The 26199-nt window shown below is 46.5% G+C and overlaps 1 long non-coding RNA gene across 1 annotated transcript; it reads left to right on the forward strand.

Moving 5' to 3' along the window:
- Positions 1 to 2824: 2824 nt before the first annotated feature.
- LOC130873667 (uncharacterized) lies at positions 2825 to 18704 on the forward strand. The gene is made up of 3 exons (XR_009057029.1): positions 2825 to 3159; positions 6174 to 6285; positions 17505 to 18704. It is a non-coding gene; the product is annotated as an uncharacterized LOC130873667 (long non-coding RNA).
- The last annotated feature ends 7495 nt before the right edge of the window (positions 18705 to 26199 follow it).

Raw genomic sequence — 26199 nt, forward strand, 5'->3', positions numbered from 1 at the left:
CCAGGGATCTGCCTGTCTCTTGTTCCCCAGTGCTGGGATTATAAGCTAATACCACGATGGAAATATTTGCATGTTTTTTATTGCATATTTTTATTATGGTTTTGAAAACAGAGAAATGCCAAAGAATTTTCAGTGAAAACACATAAACCCTGGATTTTACAATTAGCATTTTAGTGTATATTTATGTTTTCTACTTATCTACCCATTTATTCATCATTCAGCCACGCCACCCATCTTCCCATCTGCTCATCCATCATCCATTCATCAATGCATTCATGCATCTACCCATCCATCCACTCACCCATTAGCATACGTGCACATGCTCGTGTGTGCGCATACACACACACACACACACACACGTGCACACGCGCTGGTTAAGTTCTGGTCCTTGTGCTTAGAAGGCAAGCACTTTCCTGACTGAGGCGTCTTGACAACCCCGTGTTTGTCCCAGATTTTTCTAGTTTTTTTCTCTTCCTTTCATCTTGTGTGGCATTCACGATGCCAAGAGTTCTTGCGTTGCCCATGTCTGAGTGAAGGAGTCATTAAAACCTGATTGGGGGTCATCGAGTTGGTTCAGTTGTTAAAAGCACCTGCTGCTCTTCCAGAGATCTTGGGTTCAGTTCCCAACTACCTATAACCTCAGTTTCAGGGAATCCAGTGTATTCTTCTGGTCTCTGCAGGCACCAGGCATGCAAGCGGTACACACATACAAGCAGGTTTTCACACATTATACACATAGAATTAAAACAAGCAAATCTTAAACAGAAAATAAAAGTTAGGGATTTACTGATTCTCCATCTGCATTAAAAATAAATAAATAAAGCCGGGCGGTGGTGGCGCATGCCTTTAATCCCAGCACTCGGGAGGCAGAGACAGGCGGATCTCTGTGAGTTCGAGGCCAGCCTGGTCTACAAGAGCTAGTTCCAGGACAGGAACCAAAAGCTACAGAGAAACCCTGTCTCGAAAATCAAAAAATAAATAAATAAAAACAGAAAAAGAAAATCTGCCCTGAAATTCTCTGGACATAAGTGGGTCTCAACCCACTGGTGGATTCACTGTGAGATGAATAGCTATGAAACAGAATTTTCTTGGGAGGACACCCATACATTTTTATTGTCTTCTTTTCCTTAAGCCAGCTGAGCTTTTGAGGGGCATCCACTTTTGAAAGCCTAGCCAGGGGAGGGGATCGATAGTGGCCCTGTCTTGTATAGGTTGTAGTGGCCCTGTCTTGTATAGGTTGTCTGATGCCTTCCGTCTGCAAAGCGCCTTCTAGTTCCCTCCCTAGTCGCCTTCTGGCATTGGCTCCTCCCGCTCAGTCTGGTTAGAGGGGAGAGGCTTGTTTGTCTGCATAGTCCAGAAGAACTACCTACAGCCCTTGCTTTTTTCCTTCTGTCTCACTCTACACGAATTACCTTTGACTCCTCAGGCCTCCTGGGCTCCACAGGACATGTCTTCTGTACTTTCCTCTGTAAGTTGGCTATTCAGTTCATCCATCCTGCTAAGTCAGCTGCCCATGCGTGTGTGTTTATGATTTCCCCCAAATTAGACATTTCCTCCCTGTTTTTGTCATCCCCACTTCCTCTTTCCTTGTGGGATTTTGTCAATTTGAGTCTCACATTAGTGTGATTTCAGGAGGGAACTGTGATAAACGGTCATGATCAACCTCCCAAGTCTGTGGATTTAACATCTGCCTTCCCCACTAACCTAGCACAGCCACAGTCACCCTCACCGGCTTCCTTCCTCAGCTTTCAAAGCACCTACCAGAGTGCCTGGCACACGCTAGCAGCTTAGGCAATAGGTGTTGACTAAATTAAAAGTGTGGAGGCAAGCAAGCTTTACAGGGAAGAGTGTCTGCTTACGGGGTGTGAGACCCCAGGCTGTTCAGTGGAATAAACGCCAGGACTGGGTTGAGGGGGTTGGCAGATAGGCTTGGTTATACCAAGACAATAGAAACACACACACATACACCCCAAAAACCTTTAGCTTCACTCATCCAAATATTCTGGACAGACTCCCCCAATCAAGCGGATGAAGGAGCTCACAAGAAGAGCCTTGCTCCAGCATCTCTCTCTCTCTCTCTCTCTCTCTCTCTCTCTCTCTCTCTCTCTCTCTCTCTCCCCTCCCCCCCCACGCCCACTTCACACCCAGAGCAGGGCCTTTTGTGTCTCATTCCTGGAGGGGAAGGGAACCAGAAGTCTGGAGGAGGGAAGTAGGAGAGGGAGATCTGGGAGGGAGGGCTGAGAGGAGTGAGTGGGGAGGGAGGAAAGAGTGGAAAAGGGAGGAAGAGAAAGAAGAGGGAGAGGAGAGCCTGGAGGCTTCAAGCCTCAGCACCAAGCCCTGATGCTGGCTGTGGACTAAAAATACAGGGCTTCCTCTCCACCACTGTCTTAATGTAGTTTTTTAAAACGAGGCAGCCTCTTTCTAGTTCTCCCTTTCCACTGTCATTTATTTTAGTTTTTATCTCCACAACAAAAATTCCTTCCAACTTTTCCCCCCTGTCTCCCTCTAATGCTCTTCACTCTCAAATGCTAATAACCTCCAGCTGTAAAAGGCTTAGAAGTGGCTCTAGATTGTTTGATCTTTGGCCTGTGATCTGCTTTCATCTCCCTGCTTTCAAATGTTACTTTAGATTTACTTTAACCTATTAACATGCTTGGTATTCATAGACACGCACACTCCAAAACAGCTTCCGAGCTCCCCAACTGCACGCCCCCTCCCATTATAACTGGGCCGGAAACTGAAACTCCCAGTGCAGACCGGAACTTTCCAGGGCTGGATGGAGGAGGAGGCCTGGAAGGCGGGGAAGGGAGAAAGCTGGGGAGCCTGAGGAGGAGATGCAGGAGAATGATGGGAAGAAGGAGGAGGAAGAGATGGGGGAGTGGAGAAGGGAGTAGAGAAGAAGAGAAGGCAGAAAGGTAAAAAGACAGAGAAAGGGACCGGGGGTGTAGAAGTCAGGAAACCGTCCAGGACTGTTAGCCTCTGTGCTGGTTCCTCACAGCCTAAATCTACTCTCCCCTGATGGAGGACGGGGACCTAGAGCCCACTTGAGTTAGTGCTTGAGATTTCCAGCTTGTGCTTGAGCTGGGGTGTCTGGCATGCTGTTTCCACAGGAAATGAGGGGCCTGAATATGGATGGAACTCCTCACCGAGACCACAAGGGTACAGTTCAATTGTTTGCTGGATAAAGTAGCGTGTGAGGATATTCAGTGCTTGATTATGTCTTCTGTGTATATGTGTGTGCATGTGTGTGTGGTGTCCATGCATGCAGGGGTGTGTGACAATGACAGGGTGTGTGTGGGTGGCTGGAGAAGGTTCCCCCAAGCACCTGCAGGAGACCCTTTGAGCGCTCCTGTGAGAACTGACCTTGGAGATGATATGGGTGGGGACTCACCATTTTTCTCTTTGCTCTCTCTCTCTCTCTCTCTCTCTCTCTCTCTCTCTCACACACACACACACACACACACACACACACACACACACACACACACACAGAGCTCCGGAGGAGGACTGCTGATCTCAAAAGGTTGGAGAGTCTTAGAGCTGAAACCACCCCAAACCAGCCCTTTCCCCAAGCCTGCTCTCCTGTCTGGGTGAAGCAGGTGTCTTGTCACCCCCACCCATGCTCCATGGGGAAGATCTGACTACAGAGGGAATCCAAAGTTCTCCTAGGCAGTCTCTGCAGAGGGAGGAAAACCCACCAAAGCTACTGAGAGAGGGCCATGAAACCCCACGTGCAGTCAGAAAGTCCCAGGTGCAAGTCTCAGATCAGGACTCAATCCCTTCCGCCTCAGGTTCCTCATCTGTGAAATGGACTAGCAGCTCTCCTTGAGCTGTGCCAACAAAAATAATCCCAGCGAGGATATAACTGTAAGTTACAGAACACGGATGTGTGTGTAGCAGGTACTGTTCTAAGTGCCTTATGAATATTAACTTGCATAATCCTCCGTTAATCCCACTTAATCCCCTTTTAACCCTATGAGGTGGATACTATTATTAGGCTCATTTTCTAGATAAGGAAATGGAGACACAGAAGGTTTAAGTAATTTGCACAAGGTCACAAAGCTAGGGCTATTATGTTCATTTTAGACTAATTAGGCTACAGAGGTCATATGAATTCATCAATTACCTCATCCCAGTTCCTTAACATCCCTTGGAGATAGGGGCCTCTGCCACTAGTTCACACAGAAAGGAACGGTCCAATCTCACCCTAGGAAATCAAGTTCATTGCCACAGCAACCCAAGTTCCTTAACATGTTCTGACATGAGGCTGCATCTCCCGGAACAGGACTAACCTTGTTATTATTATACATGAGTACTGGCAAAGCTGCAAAGGGGGAAACTTTTGTCTGTGGCGTTAGAAGCCAGGGTACCAAAGAAACGGAAGTGTTTCTAAGCTGTCCTCCTGCTGGGACCTTCTCTAGGGCTGTCCATGGCCTTCCTAGTGCTGTGGGTGGCTTGCTTCTGGTTCTTTACAGGAAAATGAGCTGAACCCACATTAGAGTTTTTACAGCCCAGGTGTCCTAGTTCAGTAGAATCTCTTCTGTGGCTTGACCCCTTGACTTCCCATGGTGGTGAGGGCACTGGTTCGAGGACTAAGAAAACAGGTGGTCCTAGCTGAGCCGAACTATAGGCTACGTTGGCCACCGAAGCAGATCTACCCGCTTGAGGCCCATCAGCATCCATCATCTTGTTCAAACATCACTAACTCTGAAAGTTATGGTCCCATTCACATCACTGTCAGAATTTAAGTGACTTCATCATGGTCACACAGCATCTCCTTGTCACACCCAACTGCCTGTTCCTTGGCGCTCTACAGGTATAGATTGATAGCAGTTGAGAATTAGATCAGGAAGTCACTTTGTGGGGTTCCTGCAGGTGACACACGTGGGACTCTACATTCGCTAAGAATGCCCTGGGCCTGGGTCTTCTGATGAGCTGGAGGAATCCAAGTTTAAGGTGTGGCTTCTTCCTCTCTCTGGATACTCTCTCTTCTAGCTTGCTCAGTCTAGCAGCCAGCTCTGCATAGCAGTGGCCCCCATGATGGCAGAGCCCCTGGCCAAATTTGAACTTGGCCTTTCTACTTATTGTCTTTGTACCCCTGTTTGAGTGGCTGACCAAAATTTCCCCATCTGCTTAAATCGTGTGGTGTTTTTAATGAACCCTGACTTCTGGGGTGATCGGGCCGTGGGAGTACATACTTTTACATACTGACTTCCTGCACAGCCCGTTGAGGTCCCCTTAGGAAGGAGCTGAATGTCACACAGAGTTCCCAATTTAGGGGCAGGTGAAGGCATACACTTCTAGGGAGGGCTGGACATCTGCACCTTTCCCTCTGCAAAGCTCGGACTGTGTCACTGTTTATAGGACAGACAATCAGGCCAGGAAGAACAAGTCTAGGTTGCTGTGGTGGTAAGGGTGAGGCTGATTAAGGCTCCCCGCTCCCCGGTCTGTGGTATCCTTTGGTGCCAGGCTCACCAGGGACTCGGGGAAGCTGGGAGGAACTGGAGGCACTTGAGGAAGTGTGCCCCCTTCTTCATACCACCCACCAGCCCTTAGCTACTGGAAAGAACAAATGCAAATGGACCCAAAGCACAATACCCAGAATACACTGCCACGCTTCCTAGGGGCTTGCTGTAAGTTAAAGCTGGGCTCCTCCTGGGGGCTGACATTTTCCCTGGTTCAAACAACATCTGCGCCTCACCGAGCTTGGCAAAAGGTGAAGGAGCCAGTCGCTGCCATTGTAGACTCTAGTGAGGCAGAAGAGAGCCATCCCACATCCCTTTCACCTGCACAGGGGAGGGCAGACCTACGCAAGTGCCCACACATGCCCATGTATATGCCCGCTCACATGTCATAAAACATGTACAGCCGGAGGAGCCTCTCACACACACCTGTAGTGCTGGCAAGGCATACTCCTACTGCTGTGCTGTGTCATGTGTGTGCTCTTTCACCAGCCCTTAGACTTACACAACCACACACGCACAAATACATGCGTGTATTTACCGTGAATGGCACACAGGTTCCTGTGACTTGTCCACCCTCATCCTTCCCCAGCTCAAGTCCCAGCCCCTTTGCTACCATCTGCCTCCAGCCCTTTGACTGGGCCGGAGCAACTCAGCCGCTGCTGAGGAGTCAAAATAAATGCATTCTTAGAAGGACCGTCTTCCCTCCAGGCTGCAGGCCAAATCTCCAAATGAAATCAGGCTGGGGAGAAATGAACAAGCGAGATGCAGAAAACAATGTGAAGAAGAAACTCTGAAGATACGAATAATAATAGAAAAAAAGGTGAGAGTTATTTTTCAGCTCACTGGCTTTTTGAAAAGTAATATAAAGTTGGCCAGCGTCTTCTTGGAACCGACCTTTCTGAGCTGAGACCCAGGCCACACACACACATCTTTCCTCCCTTTCTATTACCTGAAATTTGTATGGTTTCATCTCCTCTGATTTTCTTTCATTTGTGCGCCTGTGCAAACCCCTGTGTCAGGGGCTTGTTCCTAACCTGGCAGGCCCACCAGGCTGCCAGCACTTCTCCCTGGGCCTCCTGCAGGGCTGAGAATTGAGATCCTCCCAGGGCCCATGGTCCTCCTGCTCCAGCTCCCCCACCCACCCGGCCTCCCAGCTGTCTTTGTTCCTAAGAGGACAGACTCTCTTGTTCTTTCTTGCACACTGTCCTCTCCGTGAGCTGGGGGGACAGGTCCTGGAGCACAGCCGAGTCCAGAGTCTGCTGCACCCTGTAGCAGAACACACATTCACAAGGAAAGAGCGTGTCTTCTTCAGGGTTCCTGCCCCAAATTTTCCAGGATAAAGATTCGGGAGGGGGCTGGGAATGTTGTTAAGAGTAATGCATTGCCTATCCACTGTGATTTCAGGGAGTCCTCTGGAGGGAATGAGATGCGAAAGGCTTGCCTAGAGGTATTTCTGCTGCTCTCCCCTGTCACTCCCTACCTAAGGTACCCACACACTCACACGTGCACATATGCACAAAGGCTTGTATGAGGTCCTCAAGCATAGCTACACAGGTATATCCACACACTCCTCAAACACTCAAATACACCTATATGTGTATTACTTTAAATGCATCCATATAAGCACAAATGTACCTTTTAACATACATGGATGCATGTGCTTTAAACACATCCACACAGATGCACACACATGCACATCTCACAAACATACAAGTACATGTCTATACTCCTAAAGAGTCCAAACCATGTGTGTACATGTATAAGCAAGCACACGCTTAGATACGTGTGTGTGTACTGACACATCTTAATCACATGCAAATGTATATGCACACATACATACCTCACAAAGACATGCATATATATGTATATATGTATATGTATATACACATCTCTAAAGAGGTCAAAACATATATATATAGATACCCATTTCTTAGATGCAGGCACATGTATTGGCACATCTTAAGCACACCCTCACCATCACTCATATGTGCTCAGGTACACATACATGTTCTTCTGCAGGGGTACCTCTCAAGGCGATGCTGACACTCTTTTGGTAGCCATTTCTCTCCCACACCTGTGGGGGTGGGGTTGTTCTGGAGTCTGGATTCTTATTGACTTTTGCAATTAACGCATTGACATGAATTCCACAACCTTCCCCAACTTCCTCTGTTATTCGTTGCTGAAAAGATGAGGAAAGGGTGCTGACTTTAGCAGGACAGATTGGCGTTCTGTCTGGGTCCACTCTGAGTTAAGAAAGTCTGTATGGGTAGATATTGAGTAGGGGAACGGAAGCAAGTAGATGCAGGAAAAGTGACTGCTTTTTTAATTTTTATTTTGCCAAAGAAAAGTAAGAGGAAACAGTCAATTCTTGTGGCCTCCTTCTGTGCATTCTACCATCTTCAATGAAGTTTTTGAAGCACCTGGGGTATGAGGGGCTCAGGATATGACTCAAGGGGTAGATTGCCCAAGACAGTACTGATTATTGACATTAGTGAGTTCTTGGCTGCTTGCATCCTCCTTCTTTTAACCCATCTCTCTCTTTACACTCGCCATTCAGTATGAACGCTATAGGTATTAGCTGTGAACCTTGCAGGTGAGGATTATGGGCCTCAAATAAGGTGAATGAATGATTTAAGTATATCTGTAGGCCATTATTGTAAACATCCCCACATGTCAATGGGTCAGCACAGTTTTTCTAGCTTTCCTCTGTACAGTGGGAGTTGGTAGGATACTAGGATGCTCTATTGGAGTAGTAGTCAGGGCGCCTAAGCAATTTCTGTTTTGCAGTTGTTCTTCCCATCAGGTTCTTGGAGCATCTCAATTAGGAAGGTGGATGGAAAATAGTAGGTAAGAATCCTTTGTGATATGCTTTTCTGGGCAAGACCTAGAGATGGCACGTATCATCTATGTTCACATTCCACAGCATAGAGTATAGTTATGTGGCTATAACTGATGACCATGGAGGCTGGAAGATACAGTCTAGTTCTCACTGTATTTAGAAGAGGATAATGCAGACATTGGTGAACCATACCCAGCATCGCACAGCTAGAGTCTATTCTCAGATGTAGGTCTTTGCCTTCCAGGTTCTGTGGTCTCCCATTCTCTAGTTCACAGTTGAAGTCTTCGGTTTTAGCAACAAAGGTTGGACCCTGCTTTTTGTTCTAGGTCTAGAAATCTGTGCGTGTATAAGATTAACAATCATGACCACTGTATTTAATGATTTATTTGGCTTCTGTGTACTCTGTTAGGCACACTCTCTATAATCTTTACTACTCTCATCCCATGAAGTAGTTAGGCCTGTCTCCTGACTGAGGACCTTGTACCTCAGAGATACGGGTGGCTCACCCAAGTTTGACAGATAACGAGGCTATGGGAACATTTTAGTCCCATTCTCTCTCCTTTCTTTTTTTTTTGGGGGGGGGGGGTTTCGAGACAGGGTTTCTCTGTAGCTTTGGAGCCTGTCCTGGAACTCTCTTTGTAGACCAGGCTGGCCTCGAACTCACAGAGATCCGCCTGCTTCTGCCTCCCCAGTGCTGGGATTAAAGGCGTGTGCCACCACCGCCCGGCTCTCTCTCCTTTCTACTATACTGCTGTGGCTCCCACTGGCCATAGGATTGGAAGTGGGGTGTACAGAAAGTCATCCTTCTGTCCAACAGGGTGGGATATCCTGATGAAACTTAAGTAAACTGCTAAAGTTCTCAGCGGTGAGTAGGGTCCTTGTAGTTTCTTGGCTCTTGGGACACCTGGAAAGCTATCATCATGGTAACTCATCTGGCTTGCTAACCATAAACTTGGGAACTGGAAATTGACTTCTGGTTGTACGATCTTGGACAAATCCCCCCGGATTAGGAGTTGGGAGGTGTTTGTGCTGAGAAACCATCTGCAATTGACAGCTACTTGGAGCATCTCACTTCGAGTCCTTGGTTCCTTTACCTTTCTCCTGAAATCTGAAGACTGTAGCCCCTATTATCACTCTGTGTCTCAACCAACCTCCTAATCAGCCTCTCAACACCACACCATGTCATCTCTTTTCACACTCTTCCTGCATACCCATGACAGATTAATCTTTGTTCTTAGTCACACATTCAACTTTTCCCACACTGCTCTGCTGCTCAACAAGATATAGGCAGCCCTGCTCTGAAGTCCCAGCTCACTAACAGAGTCCCTGCCTATTTTTGAACCAAGTGCTCATCTTTCCTGTCCAGACAAATCACCCTTGATTCCCTTGAAGCACACCAAATACTCCATGTTCCCTCTGTGATGTCTTTTTCACCCTACTAGCCCCATGACCAGGTGGCCCTCCTTACCAGCCCGTCAGTGTTACCTCTAAAATCCCTCGGTTAATCACTGCTCATTTTCAATCTTGTGTCACCATCTTTAGATGCCCATATATGACTTACATAATAGCACCCACATGTTTAGCAATATACATCCACATAAAGCCTTAAAAAGCTTTTAAAAAGGGGGGGGGCTTCTAAACCCACAAAAATGTGAGTCAATTGGACTTCTTGGTAGCTGCATTTTTTTTTTCAGATAGGCTCTGCTTGCTGGTGGCAAGCAGAGGCACGGATTCTTTAAGAGATAATAACTTCTTGCTTTGTACTGGTGGCACAAATAGCTCTAGTTCTTTTGGGAGGTCTCACTATAGAGTACTTAAATGGGGTTTGTAGGCAGTGTGCTGTGAGCTACTTGGTGGTGGCATGGGCCAACTGCTTCCCAGAATTGGGGTGGTAAACATGGCTCCTGGAGTTGGCAGTAAACAGATCTCTTCCATGTTGGAAAGCCGAGCAGGGTAGAACCAACAGCCAAAGCAGTCGCTCTGGTTCTAGTCAAGCCTGTATAACAGCTTAAAGCAGTGATCAAAAAAGGATTACAGATATGCAATAAAGACAGATTCAGACAAAAATAAACCTCTAGATAGGTCATAATGTGTGTAAAAAATGTACATAGACAAGAAAAAAAATAAAATGTGTATAGGCAGTAATAGAAAGAAATAGTTTTAAAAAATAAAACAAACTCTTTAAAGAGACAGTAAAAGTAATATAAAAGAGGGCAAAAGTCATAGATTAAAGCAGTAAAGATAATAAAATAAATATTAAAAAGTAATAAGTAAAAAGTCACATAAAGATGGAAAATACACAGAGAATCTGGATTATGTATATTATTATGTTCTTTAAACTTTTTGATTGTTAATGAGCTAACTGCAGAGAGACATTTGATTCTGGGGGCTGCTAAACTAAACCAACATATATATTTTCAAGATATCTTGACTTCAAAATTTGAGTCTAAGGATATGTTACTTCAGAAAAGAGGTTCTGCTTTTGTTTCCACAGAAGATAAGAACCTGTGGATTCCTACCAGACTAATGCGGTTTGATGGAACACGACCCCCCAGAAGGTCTCTGTGAACCCTAAAAATACTTCATCCAGCAAACAGTAGTAAGGATTTTAGAGAAAACTATGTCCAAATTCCAAAAATTATTGTTTATAAATGTTTTCATTTAAAAGGGGGTTGATTATAAATGGTTAAATAATTGCAGTCAATCTCTTTTTTAAAAAGGGGGAGATATGATATAAAGATGAATACTTTGCATTGGTATGGATGTTGGTCTATTGATAGAAATTTAAGGTCAATTTGTTACATTGTATATATGTATTTCTGCTTTTTTTAAAAAAAGATGTTGTGTTGCTCATTTAAAATATAATTTATAATTAAGAAATACAGATTAATAGATAGTATTTATAATATTCAAACTGTACTCATGTTAGTTAGGTTTTCTAGTTGTACAGAGATATAGTTCAGATGGATAGGAATTATTCAAACCTTTCAAAGACCTATAGAATATGGCATTTAAAATGTTTTAAAAACTTTGACTTTTCTCAACAATGAGACATGTCTGATTCTGACAGCACCAGTTACTTCAAGGGGTTGATGGGCATTGAAGAAACTCATTTATGGAATTGGCTTTCAATGTGACAAGGCTAGCCATTTGGACAAGAAGCTGCTCTTGCCTGGGCTGATTGATGGTATGCTCTATATATTGTGCCTGCAGGATCCACAGAAAGATGACTGCTAAACCTGCCTAAAGAAGGTGAGACAGTCCATCAGGGTTCCTGATTCATGAAAGAGTCTGTCAGATATTCTACAGGACACAAAAGAAGGTGATTGACAAACTACCAATATAGACAAAACAGTCTTTCACATTTCCTGCTCCATGAAGAAATCTGTTGGATACTGAAATCTGTAGGCTGAAAATAGATGCCCAAATATGACAGAAGAACTTTGGGTGACTGTCCAAGCAGCAAGATGTCTCTATCAATTCTAGAGTTTTGGAAGTTGCTTACAATGTACTTCCTGTTTACTTAGGTAATATTATGTCCTTCTGGGGTTTTTGATGGAGTTGAAGAATAGATAGTTATAATTATAGTTTTCCTTAGTTGTGATAAAACTAAAAAGAAAAAGTAGATATGAAACTTTGGACTCACAAAGATAAAATAGATGATATAATATTTTCTTTAATTTTGTCTGATACCTGTTTTGTTATATGTAGTTTTACTATGTTAAAGTGAAAAACTTCTTCATTTATTTATACAGAAAAGAGGAGATGATTTAGGATTCCCCACTGTATGCTGTAAAGATGTTTTAATGCCATTGGTTAATAAAAACGTTGCTTTGGAATATGGCAGGGCAGAATAGAGCTATGCAGGGAAAATGAAATTAAATGCTGGGAGAAAGAAGGCAGAGACAGAGAGATGCCATGTAGCTGTCAAAGGAGAAAGATGTCAGGACCCTACTGGTAGGCCACAACCTCATGGTGACTCATAGATTTAGGAGAAATGGATTAATTTATCATGTAAGAGCTAGATAGGAATACACCTAAGCTATTGGCCAAACACTGTTGTAATTCATACAGTTTCTGTGTGAGCATTTGGCCCTGGATGGTGAGGAAACAAATGAGTAATCTCTATTTACACATCTAGCCCCTCTCTTGGAGGGCCATCTTGCTGTGTGGTCATCCTTGACTAACTCCTATCACCTCATTAGATGACAAACTTCTTGAGGGGAAAACTGAGTCTCACGTAATTTACACCCTTAAGAATGTAGACACATGAATGATCACAGACTCTCTGTGATATGCAAATGAAAGATTTGATTTTGGGGCCAAATGATGCTTCAACTAGACATAAGGAGGCAATCCTGGCTTACAAGTGGTAACTTTCTTGTGCCTATCTGCAGAACTGACGATCTTTATGCGTGGACTGAGATCAGATTTTCAGGCACGCTTGGTTGTATTTTCTTTGCCTACTGAGGGGCAAACCCAGGTGTCCCATAGGGTGACCTGTCAGTGGAAGCAAGTGGGCAGGTACCTTTAGGGAACTCTTCAAATTAAGCTCTCTTGGCTTTTTGCCCACACTCAACCTTTTTAGACCAGGCTGAAGTCGGTGGAGAAAGTAATAGATTGGGACTGGGATGCTCAGGTTAAGTGGGCTGCTTTGCGGAGCTCATCCATAACCCTGCTGGAGCCCAGAGAACAATACGTTAATTAGAGCCGACGGCAGGGCTCCCATCAGCCATCCATCCTGCATGTGTCTGTGGGGCTTCCCCATGGACACGTCAGCACACTCCCTGCTCTGAAAGAGATTTATTCATTATCAATGTGTGTCTATGAGAGGGACCTGGTGGGGAGGAAAGGAGGAGGGAGGGAGATGCCAAGAGAGACTGGATGTGAAAGAGGCTGATCCCAATCTGCTAGCAGCTGATGAATGGGTGTTTGGGGGCTGGAGATAGGGTGTTCCCAATTAGGGGATTAAAACAAGGCCACCTGGTTAGTCAGGTGAGCCAAGAGAAATTAGAAGGAATGTTGTAAATATGTCCAACAAGAAGGAGTCTTGGCCAGGTTTGAATGCAGCTTTCTTTAAGCCCAAACGATAAAGGGAAAGAAGGCAAAGAAGAGAAAATCTGTTTACCACGGAGCTGCGCATCCCCAAGATTCTGCTTTCAAAGCACCAAAAGTCATGCTGAATGAAGAAATGACACTCTATGGACAGCAGAAGAATCAAGGCCAGAAATCAGGAGACTTAACCACCAAGGAACAAAGAGAAACAGCAGCCAGAAAGACCAAGCATGGGATTTTTTAAAATTCTATATTATGTTATATTTTTAGCCCAGGAGTTCTTTGGAAGAAAGGGAGGTGTATTTCATTGTTTCTGGGTCCTGTTACTTGTGTATTGCAAAGAAGAGTTTAGAGATGATGAAACCAGCTCTCTTCAGCTTCTCTTTAGGAGCCTGTGGAGGGAGAAGTGAACAGACCAGAGATGGCTAGTGGATGACTGGGCTGCTACCCATTGGTCCAAGATCTAACAGCAATGAAGAGGAGTATGACAGGCAGTGCAGTCCCTACTTTATACACTGGCTTCACAAAAGATGCGTAAAACACTGCAATGGCGCTAACACCACCCCTGCAACCCGGTGACTTTCCCAAGCCCCACAGCTGTTTTTTTTTCAGAGTAGCACTTTTCAGACTGTGATGCTGCTGGTGGGGGGGCACCAGGAAGGCTGGGTTCTGTGAGGCTATGGGGGAGCACCAGGAAGGCTGGGTTCCCCTGGCATAGGTTCTTGTTCTTGTCAGTCAAATAATTTATAGAAGAACGCAGAAGAACAGCAAACAAACACTTTATTGGAAAGATGTTGGGGTATTTGAGAAGAGAACATCCATATTGGGGAGCAGCGCTGGTGGCCTCGACAGTGAGAACCTCACTCAAGGAAGGTTGGGGTGTTGTTTTCTATGAGCTCAGAGACATTGAGAAGATGGGAGTGCTTCATTGGGGATGACTTGACTAGTTATGCCTTTATTCTATTTAAATAATGTACCACATTTACATTGTGCTTGAGTATTTATATTATTAATACGAAGCTGCAGAACATGTGGTAGGGCTGTTTTTTCCTTGAAATTGTCCTTCCTGATGGAGCATCACCAGTAGATGATCACATGTGAACTCTTCAGTGGGGTTTTAGGACACTGCTCATGCCTGGGTGTTTCTCAGCTGATAATCATTTGAAAGTTCCAGGGAGGTATCCAGGAGGGCTGAGTCCACCTTCCTTTTAGGTAAGAACAATGGATGATTTGTCTCGAATACAAGGTAAAGGGTGAGAAAATAATGAAGGGGTTGGCCACTGTATCTGGGCAGGGCCTCTGTTCAGCAGCCCTTTCTCCCTCCCTCCCTCCCTCCCTCCTTCCCTCCCTCCCTCCCTCCCTCCCTCCCTTCCTTCATCCCCCCTTTCCCTCCCTCCCTTCCTTTCTTCCTTCCTTCCTTTTTTCTTTCTTTTCATAGCAAGAATCTGTATTTTTTCTTTTCATTGGAAAATTCATAAAATATATTTTGATCAAGTTTTCCCACCCCCAACTTTTTCCAGATCCCCCCCAGTACTCTATTCTTCCAGCTTTATGTCCTCCCAAAACAAGCAACAAACACGTAATCCTTCCCCACAAAAGCAGAAATCAAAATATACAAATAAAAGACCAATAAGACAAAAAAATGCCCAAATAAAACAAAATAATATAAAAAGTTTATAGAAACACTATTGAGTTTGTTTTGTGTTAGCCACCTATTCCTGGGCATGAGTCCTACCCTACCTGGGCAGGCTGTGTGTGTATATCTGTGTGTATGTGTATGTGTGTGTGTGTTGTGTTGTGTTGTATTTCCACAGCTATGAAATGAAGTGTTTCTGATGAGGTAGCAGCTTTCTCAATGGGCCAGTAGAGCCAATCGCCCAGGAGTCTGTTGCATATGCAAGAGCTTGGTTTGTGTGCTGTGATCACTACCCAGGGTCGGCATTTCCACCGGACCCCCATATGGTTTATGTGGGCCCTAAAACTGGAGAGCTTGTTGATCCATTGCCTATCTCATTCTTCGGGGTGACAGGATACTTTGAAGAGAAAGCCAGTGTGGGGTCCACTCGCTGGCTGGGTGACAACACCTCTGGACTTTAATTTACTCACTTTTCACATAAAGGGACTAAACTAGAGTGGGTATTTTTTGTTGTTTGGAGGGATTGTTGTAAGAAAGGTCTTACTACATAGTCTTTGTTGACCTGAAACTTGCTATAGAAACCAAGATGCCCTCAAACTTGCAGTGATTCTCCTGCCTCTGCCTAGAAAATACTGGAAATCCAAGCATGTCCTAGCATGATCAGCTCAGACCAATCTCTCTCTCTCTCTCTCTCTCTCTCTCTCTCTCTCTCTCTCTCTCTTTGTGTGTGTGTGTCTGTCTGTCTCTCTGTATAAGTCAGAAGTCAATAAGGGTTTTCCTCTGTTGCTCTCTATCTTATTTTATTTTTGAGGCAGCGTCTCTCAATGAACCTGTAGCTCACCAATTTGGTTAGACTGTCTGGCCAGTAAGCTAGTAATTTCCATGGATCCTCCTGTCTCTGTCCCACCAGGATTGGAATTATGGATGCTCACCACACACGTCCTTTTACATGGGTGCTGATGATTCAAACTCAAGACTTTGTGCTTGCATGCTCAGCACTTTGTTGACTGAATCATCTCTTGAGGCCCAGCTCAGTGAAACTTCATTATACTTTAGCAGTCAATGATTGCATTTTTAGCAGACTCCCTACTGTGGAACCTTAGCTTGAGAAATTCTGACTAGATGGTTTCTGAGGTTTCCTCTGATTCAGACATTCTATGGGCTATGCTGTCCAATATCTGTACAGAATTATCTGTCCCTCTCTCATGCATCTTCCATTGGTGGGAAGATTCTCTCATGTTCATGGTGTGTGCCTCTTCCAAGAGGACAGACTTGTCCCATGCCATATCTGCCTTCTCCTAGTCCAGACAGTGAATGCCACTTTCCCAGCATACCCTGAATGGATGAGCTAAGCCCTACAAAATGCACGAAAGGCAATTCAGGCAAAGTATTATCAACAAGATTTAAGAAGAAGCCCATGGAACACAGCAATAAAATCTGGAAATAACTATCCATTTCCTACCCACAAAACGTCTCATTTCCGAGTCCATAAATGCTCCCCCCTCCGGATCCCAGGCCCATCTGTTTTGTGAGCATGTATAATTATTAGCATCATAAAGTCAGTTTCTATATCTAATGCAATTATCAGGAGCCAAAATAATATCAGGTAAAGGCAGGGGAGAGAGAAGGACGCTTGCTCACTGCAAACTCGGACTATTTCTTAAGAGAGAGAGAAGTAGTCACGTGAGAAGATAAGGATTCTTTATGGTGAGATGCCTGTGGAGGCTTTGGGGACTTCTCCGCAAATAAGGCTGAGCTGGCTCATCTTAAAGTAAAGAGCAGCTCCTTGGCATGTGCCATGGGCTCATTAGCTGTTGGGAATCAGAAATTGGGATCTGTGCTTCATCTGTGACCTCTATAGCCCTTCTGGAGGCCGTGGGAGCATGTCCTTCCCTCCAGAGGCACTTCCAAGGCTAGTCCATTCTTTTCCATCTTTTTCCTCAGCCTCTGGAGGGTTAAAAAGCAAGTTTACCATGCTTGGCTGAGAATCTACTCTGTGGTGAGTTCCTGATTCAAAAAGAACTCGGGCCTCCCGTCTTGGTGTCTGGGCCCAGTGGCGAGGCTAGTTAGCTACCCATGGAATGAGTGAGTCAATGGGTAAAGTGATGGATGAGTGGTGAAGGTACAGATGGTGACAACAATCACTATTACAGGAGAAGGGGAGCATATGCCCGTTCCTCTGCCTATGTCTTATTGTGCTGGTGGGAGGTAGCATATGGCTCATGGAGACATTATGGAGATCCTAGCTTTTATTTACTTCAGCATCCTGACCATGAGATCTGTCCAAGTGGAATGGCCATCTTGGCACAGCGGTGAGTTCCACATTACTGCTGATTTTCAAGGCCGAATCCGGACAGCCTTCTCTGGGCATCTCATCCAGGAGTTGAAGGTTAGGTGGTGGGGCAATTAATACAATATTTACCAAACATCAGAGAGGTGTCTGACTCTTCTAACCTCACTGAATTCATTCTGCAAACCAGAAGTAGATGCTCTGATCTCTATTTTTCAGCATTAAAGAAAGCAATCTCAAAGATTCATGGAACTAGTTCATCATACCGGCTAGTGATATACGGAGCTACGATCCAAAGGACGGTCTGCCTTCTCCAACGTTCAGCATCTTCCACAAACTACTTGAAAGTCTATCCCAAGCCTTAGAATCTTCAGTGCACTCATGGAGCAGAACTTGGTGTGCCTGGCTACTGAAAACACAGGCTGCCGCCCCTGCTGGCTGAGATGTTGGTCTGCCTTCTGGACCCATTGCTGAGGGTTCAAAGCTGTCTGAAGAGGGCCTGGAGTAGGGGTGTGGCATTTCTCCATGCCCGTTGTTATTTGGTTCAAATGGGTTTGTCAAGCTGCCTGAGCATCTTCTCATCTGCTCGTCTGCCAGAATCCAAATTCTATCTGTGGGTGTAGGGATTTCATTCAAGGGTCCTGAATCTGTGGCTCATCTGGGCACCCTCTCACCTGTGCCCCTCTGTTGCTGAGGAGTAGTCCCCTGTCTCCCCATCCCACTCCAAACACAGCTGGGGGAGTGTGTCAGCAGGGCAGGGCAGACAGATGGGGATTCAGGCTGCTGTACTGTAGTTAGTTTATAGCAATGGCGAACCCCAGAGGCAATAGCAATGCAGTCTCACAGAGATCGGAAAGTTGGATGACAGGCTCTCTGATGAAGTGTCTCCTCAGCCTTTGCAGACAATCTATGCAGGGGTGTTTTCCTCTAGCCTCTGCCCTTGTTCCCGTCTAGCATCCTCTGGTTGTCTACCAGGTCCCTTCATGCCCACAAGCCCTGTCTCTAGTCTTCCTTGCAACTACACGGCAGGGACTCCTTCCTTCACAAAGGGTGAAGGTCAAGAGGAGTGGGGAGGAGGAGGAGCTGTGAACAACTGGTTGTGGGAACCATGATGCCATCTTTTTTCTTAAGGCTTCCCCCCTTTCTTCGCTTCCAACATTTTTTTCTTCCAGTACCCTGCAGTCTGGCTTGATGTTGTGCTAGGACAGGTCCTGCCAGAGCAGAGCACCAGCCAAGCCTCCGGGAGGACTTCTGCTTCTATTGATAAGTGCCCTATCTTTTTCCTCCCCTCAGGCAGGGTGGAGATGCCCTCCCTTCAGAGCCAGGGAATTAAAACAGGGAGCTGGGCCTTGGCAACTGGCCTCCTCTCTGGCACTAGGCCTGCACCGTCTCTATGGGTTGCTCTCTCAGACTCACTGCTGCCTGATTAAAAATGATTCCTTCTTGCAAGACAAAATAGGGTCTTGTCTGGAGTCCACCCCAAAATGAAATAGACACTTGCTGTTCCAGGGCCACAGAACTCAGTCCACAGGAAGGAAAGGGCATAGCAGGGGAGGAGACGGGTTTCCCTTCACCGAAGGAAGGGCTGCATGAGAAGCCAATCTCTTCAGGTCGCCTTATTTCCATTCCAGCCTTACCTGTTTGAAGAACCACAGAGTCTTAAGTCATGAAAGCACAAGCCAGGCATGGTGGCACATGGTAGTAATCCCAGCACTTTGGAAGCTGAGGTGGGGAAAAGGACATGAATTTGAGGTTAGCCTGGGTTATACATTCTGTTCCAGGATAGCCTGAGCTACAGTGTCTCGAGCAAAACAAAGCAACACAACAAGCCAAAAGCAGTCTCTTAGGAGCTCTGAGGGCTGAAGTCTGATATCAAGATGTGACTTTAGGGCTTGGTTCTTGCAGAGGGAGGAGCGGAATCTTGTCTCGGTCTCTCTGTTAGGCTTGTAGATGACACCCTTCTGTTTTTCCTCATTGACTTCCTTCTTCATGTTTCCCAATTTTCCTATTTTGGGGGTCACCAATTGTATTAGTATACTCAGCCTGTTGGAACAAATGGTTATCAATAATGGCATGCCTGTAGCAGCCAACACTTCTTTTCCTGCAGTTATAGAGGCCGAGAAGCCTCAGAGCAGGGTGGGAAAGCCTCTTCTTGCTTGCAGAAGGCCATCTTCACATGGGAAAGAGAGGATATCCTTGAAACTCCTGAAAGGTATCGGCACTAGTCATGTCTGATCAGGGTCATGTTTTAATCTGTCACCTCCTCACAGGTGCTGCTTCCAACTATGATCCCTTTGAGGGATGAGATTCAAGATCAGAAGTTTTCAGGGAAGCAATTCAGACCCTGGTGTCATTCATTCTGGGTTAGGACACACCCCGATGACCTGACTTATCTTGAACTCGTAGTAAAAAGTGTCTCTGTATACAGAGATGCATTCTAAGGGATTGGGCAAGATATGATGTTCACAGCAAAATTTGGTGAGAGACAAAGTCGGTGTATAATACCCAGTTTCTACAGACTTACTGAACCCCAGTAGAAAAGAGACTGGGGGGGCACATGTGTTCCCTTTCCTTGGCCCTGCTTTGTTTTCTGGGGACATGGGACAGGCAGTATCCCCTCAGGAGCTCCCTGGGCTGAGACTTACCATCTAAAGCCCTTACAGCGCCACTCACTATCCCCAGATTCACTTTCTGCCATTGCTCATGGGGTCAGTTTTCAGACTCATGGTCCCCACTGCCCAGCCACTCAGCCCTCAGTTGACAGAGGACAAAGCTCCAGACCAATAGGGTTACCTTTTCAGGAAGTTTTCGAGAAAGGAGTACAGAGGCAACCTGACTAGGAGAGGAACACCTTGTAGGAAGATTTGGGCCTGGAGTCTGTTCAAGGTTTAGGAGAGTCAGAAGCAGGAGCCAGAGAAAGCAGGGGTGAGAATTAGCGCAACTCTCCTTCTTCCTAAGCCGGCCATTGCTGTGGTGGCGGTAACCTCTCTTCACATTTTTCTGTCTTAATAGGATTATGCCCCAACCATCTCAAGCAAGAGAAATTCTGTTTCCTTTTTAATCTTTATTTAGAGTACACAAGGACTGGAACTTTCCTTTCTGGGTTAAGTAGCTTTTACATCTTCTCCATGCCCCATTATTTCCCTGTAGAGATGCTCTACATTCCCACCATCATCCGGAGACCCACAAACCACGCTGTGACTCTGAGCCACGGAAGTGGGGAATGGGGGTCGTGGGGTAATGATGCCTGTTCTTCCATCATTTCAGCTGGTCTGTCATTTGCCACCCTTTGCCTCAGGATTCCCAAGGCTTCCTCCCAGGCTCCTGCTCCCTGACTCTCCTCACCTGTCTTTCAGCACCGTTGTGCAAGGGTCAGGAATCAGAAGAGCTCACTTGCCATGTGAGCCAAGCGGTAGAATGGTGGGGGCAAAAAGAGAAGCTATGCACCTAGCCTGTGTCTCATGACATCGGCTCTGGCTGCAATGGCCCTGTTGGTGCTTAGGCAGAAAGGCCACATTAGGCTTCACTGTCTCCATTTTCAAGTAGAGACAGAACTGGGAGGGTCTTTGCAGAACACAGAGCTCATCTCCCTGTTGGATGTCCCATGCTGCTCAGAGGCCTGCTTTCAGTTCAGGAGCAGGAGATGCTCTCCCTGACTCTGTTAGGATTTACAATTTAGTGTCCTGGGATGTCTCTGATTAGGGGGTGGGTCTTCCTGGATTAGTCAAGATTTTCCTAAGAATCAGAATGAACAGGATACAAAACATGTATTTCTCATATACATATAGGTACATGTGACCTGTGTAATAGTGTGAGGAACTGGCCGGAATGATTCTGAAAGCCGACAAGTCCCACACTGAAGACCTTGTTTAGCCGAGAGTGTGTGTTCCCATTCAAAGGCTTGAGAGTCAGGACACGATGTGGTTTTCAGCTATAAAAACCTGATGAAGTGTCAGGCAGAGAGGTTCTCTGTTCCTTGGGAAACAACTTAGCTTTTCTGCTGAGTTTGCTTTGCTCAACTTTCCCCTGACTGGGCAGGGCCCCCTCACATTGGAAAGATCTACTTTCCTCCAGCTACCAGTTCAAACACTGTTATCCCGAAACATGCTGACACCTCTTAGAATAATGTTTGACCAAATCATGTCTGACCAGATATATGGCACTCGATGGCCCACTCACGTGCATAGTTAGAATAACCTGCACACTTCCTTTCTGTCACTTCGCTTTAGGCAGGCCCGCTCAAATTGGCGTTACAGAGGTGGGCTCAGTCCCTTTATGAACCCATAGTGTTCAGTCCAGCCATTTGCTCCTCTAAAGGGACCTTGATACCCAGATGCGAGGCACTGTTCTTATTGGTTGTCTTCTCCCATAGCACAGCTGTCTGCTTCTCTTGCCTCAGCTGGCCATATGGGATGTCTATCTGCCCACCTCTCTGTGCCACGTGTGTGGCCTGGCTGGACATGTCTGAACTGCTCTGACTTAGAGTCTTAGAACATAGAGCCAATACTTGGCTCTCAGAATGTTGGCTCTACCTTCTCTGTCCCATTTTTTCTTGTTAAATCCCAGAGAAGCAGGAAACGGGTCCTAGGACCCTAGGACTGACTCGTGGGAAAGCACCTCTGGTAGTGTCCTCAGAGAGGGAGGTGAAGTGGGTTCCCGCTTAGATGCCTAAGGCTCTGTGTGTATCCTGTCCTTGCAGCCATGATAACTCCAGCACAGCTCACCAGTATCAGCTCCACGTCACCGCAAAGACACTGTCACATAAGCAGAGAGTCCATCCCAAACTGGTCACATAGTTCTCAGCTACAGGAGCAAGGACTCGAATCCAGCTTGGGCATACTTCAAGCTGTGCTAGTTGGGATTTGTGGGGGTAGAGAGGCTATGGGTAAGGTGAAAATAATTTCAACATTAACAATGCCATCCTTCACAGGTGTACCAGGAGCTTAGCTGGTGGCCCTTGGAGGAAGTCACTATAGGTTGCATACTACTGTGACATCTTCAGGAAACAGTTAATGAGGTGGCTGGAGGAGATGATTCCTGCATATCACTTTTGTCAGTGCCGGAACCTTTGGGGTGACAACCTCTGGTGGACAGGAGAATCCCCAGAATGGGTGGTTATAAAGCTCCTTTATATTTGCTGCCCGGAGAAATTAGAGGCTCAGGGTCCCCGAGTATCTCACAGTGCTCAACTCCTTCCCCAGCTGGCCCTTGCTGCGGGAGGAGGTGGAGGCACAGCCTTTGCAAAGGGCACGGGCAGAAGTGAGGCGGCTTCCTGTTTGTCTGTGCCCCTGCCAGCGTGTTCTTCGGAGACTCAGAAGGAGAGAGCAAACAAGGGGATTTTCAGATGGTCTTTGCGGGCCTTCCACTCTGTTTTCCCTTGGAGGGAGAGGCAGCCACGATTCTAAATCTTGGCCTGGAGGAGCTGGGCAAGAGAAATTGGAGGGGAGGATGGCTTATGTGAGATGCAGAGACTGAAGCTCCGCTAAGCTGATCTGAGGAGCGGTTGATCTGAGCCCTGCTCAGACAAGCTTCGACTTCTCTGGAGAGAACGCAACTGACCTTTATGGAGGCTGTTGCTTCTCTTACAATGGGCTTTCAAAGGAACTGTCATCAGTTTGGAGTGCTGGGAGAGGATCACCTGATGCTCCCTGAGAGCTTGCAGAGATGGAGCCCTCACTCCCCTCCCTGGCCACCCATGTCACCGCCATGAACAGTCTGCTTCCAGGTGGGTAATGGGAACTTCCACCCAATATTCCAGAGGCTCCATAGACGCCTAGACTATGGTACCTTCATCTGCTCCCACCTGGGTGGTACACTCAGAGCACCCTTCACAGTCTTGCTGGAGATGTGGCTGGCTACTCAGCATTAGTCATTCCTCTTCCTCAGCTGGACAGTGAGCTGCTGCCAGCAGGGACCAGAGCATCTCCATCTTTTATATCCCACGTATTCACTCCCAGCAGGGTGAGCATATGGCGAGCCACATCCTGGATAGGGACAAAAAGGAAATAGAGAGGAAAGGAGATCTGTCCTCACTTTTTTTTCTACTTGACAGTGGGTCCCCACCCAGGGCAGAACAACCAGAGGGTGCTGAGGGAATGGGTAGCTCCGTGGATAAACCGTGTGCAAACTTCAGGTCCTACAAACGTTAAGATCCTCAGCGTCCAAGTCAAAGTGGAGCATGGAAGGTGTACCCCTAAGCCAGTGCTGCAGGATAGAGACAGGCAGATTCTGGGGGCTCCACTGGTCAGCCAGTCTCACTGAAATAGAAGCTCCAGGTTTAAAGAGACCCTATCTCTGAAAATAAGATGGGGAGTGACTGAGAAAGACAGTCAGCATCAAACCCTGGCTTCCACATGCATACTCATGGATGGACACATGCAAACACACACACATGTGTGCATGCACATACACACACACACACACTGATCAGTTGTTCCTGACACAGGTCAGGTGAGCAGCACCTTGGCATGGAAACCAGTTCTGGGCTTCTCTCTCTGTGCCTAGGTGTCTACTCCGGGATTCTTTAAAACAACCCAGGGGAATTATTTATCTGAGCTTAGGGAGGCTGTGCAGGTCTCGGATTTAGTTTTGGAGAGTCCAACAACAGCCATGTTGCTAAGATGACTAATGTCCACGGAGAAATTTCTTTCTCTACAGTCTCGGTGTGCAGCTTCTATTATGGGCAGTTGACAGACGAGGAAGCTGCAGTTCAGAAGGATTAAATGACGTGAAAACTAGGATTTGAATCCATATTCCCACCGGTCTGCAAATTCTTTTCTACGACAACACAGCAAACTGGTTTTCTTTTTTGGAGTGGGGGGGTGTGGGTTGTTCTTTTCTTTTCTTTTTCATTGTTGCTAAAGGCAAGGGGCATGGGAAAGTGGGAGGGGTGCGGAGTGAGGATGTGCTGGCGGAGGTGTCAGACTCTAATAGTGCCCCGAAACCTCACAACTTAATGATTCCCCTGCATAATATGGCAACACACACTAAAATCTCATGTTTCCCAAGCTGCTTGTGGGACTTCATTCTTGTCCTGTGTCATTTATAGGGAGATTCTGGTCTCTTAGCCAGGGAACGCAGGAAGATCAGGGCTTCCAGGAGTGCCCAGAGCGGGTATGGGAGAAGTCAAGAAACCAGGCAGAGCAAGGGAGGATTGGACTTTGACACAGTCACCCATCAATCATTCTACAAACTGTATCGTGCAGTGCACATGTTCTAGGAGCTGTGCTGAACCCCACTGGGTTGAAGAAATAGGGGGTTCTGATCCCCGAGAGCTTGTAGCTTGGTGGGGAAGGCAAGAATCCCAACAGATGCAGAGACATGGGCAGAGGAAGGGGAAGGCGGCTGGAGACAGTTAGGCAGAGGCACATACCTGAGCTCCTCACTGGAATCCTCTACCCCAACATCCCCCTCAAGCCTGGCTCGGAGTTTAAGTCAAATAGCTTTGGTCCCCAGTTGCCTCCTGCCTGCCACGTTCCAACTCAATCATTCTTTGAAATTTGGAACTGGAGCTAAAATGCCTTTGCCCTGTAACGGGATTTGCAGTCTCCACAGCAGCGCCCGCGTCGCTCCTCACCTGCTGTTGTAATCTGTACCACTAAGCCTGCAGCTAGAGGCGGAAAAGCTTAACTCGTTTTTCCTGGCACGGGAGCCATATTTCAGGAGGGGAGCTAATCCACACCCCATCTCCACACACGGAGCCTCTCAGAGGAAGTACCCATGGCAGAGAGGGGCAATGGCTCCTTCCTCCCCAGAGGAGATCTGAAGATCGTGTTCCTCTTACACAGACAGCCTGCAGTAATTGTGGTGTCTGAGTCTCGGGGTTAAAGGACTCTGGAGGCCTTCTCAAGAATCCTGGTGGCAGAGACAAGATGGCTAATTTTCCTGGTGATTGTGATACCTGGGTTGGAGGGGCCTCCATGGCTGTGCTGGAAGAGTTGGCTCTATCTAAAGAATTTTACAAATGCTTTCTAAGTGAGTGTGTATGTGTGTGGTGTATGAATGCTGAGTGTGTGTATGTGTGTGGTATGTGCCTACCCATGGATGCTGAGTGTATTTATGTGTGTGGTGTGTACCTGCCCATGGATACTGGGTGTGTGTATGTGTGCGGTGTGTACCTACCCATGGATGCTGAGTGTGTGTATATATGTGCAGTGTGTACCTACCCAGGAATGCTGAGTGTGTGTATGTGTGCAGTGTGTACCTACCCAGGGATAATGAGTGTGTGTATGTATGAGGTATGTACCTACCCAGGGATGCTGAGTGTGTGTATGTGTGAGGTATGTACCTACCCAGGGATGCTGAGTGTGTGTATGTGTGAGGTATGTACCTACCCAGGGATGCTGAGTATGTGTATAGGTGCAGTGTGTATCTACCCATGGATAATGAGTGTGTGTATATGTGAGCTGTGTACCTACCCATGGAAGTTGAGTGTATGTATGTGTGCAGTGTGTACCTACCCAGGGATGCTGAGTGTGTGTGTATGTGCAGTGTGTACCTACCCATGGATGCTGAGTGTGTGTATATGAACAGTGTGTACCTACCCATGGAAGCTGATTAAGTACCTAACATTTTTTCCTAAAATCTACACAACTGCTCATGTTTTGTTGTCTTCGAACTTTAGATTAACTCTTTGTGCTTCGGGAGAACAGAGCCCAGAGTGAGCAGGGGTTTACTGAGTGCTTGCTGGACCTCAGCTCTGTTTGAAGCACTGTACCTAAATGCACGAGGGTGGGGGTGGGGGATGGGGGTCCAAACACATACACATGCGCACTAAGTAGAAAAGCAATCTAGAAACAGAAAAAAAAAGTTGCGAATTTCTTAGAGACGGGCCAGGCATGTGTGTGTCCATGTACCCATGCAGTGCATCGTTCAGAACATATTTACTAAGCCTGACATGTGATAGATGCTCTTT

The sequence above is a fragment of the Chionomys nivalis genome, chromosome 4 (genome assembly GCF_950005125.1).
Source record: "Chionomys nivalis chromosome 4, mChiNiv1.1, whole genome shotgun sequence".
NCBI lineage: Eukaryota > Metazoa > Chordata > Mammalia > Rodentia > Cricetidae > Chionomys > Chionomys nivalis.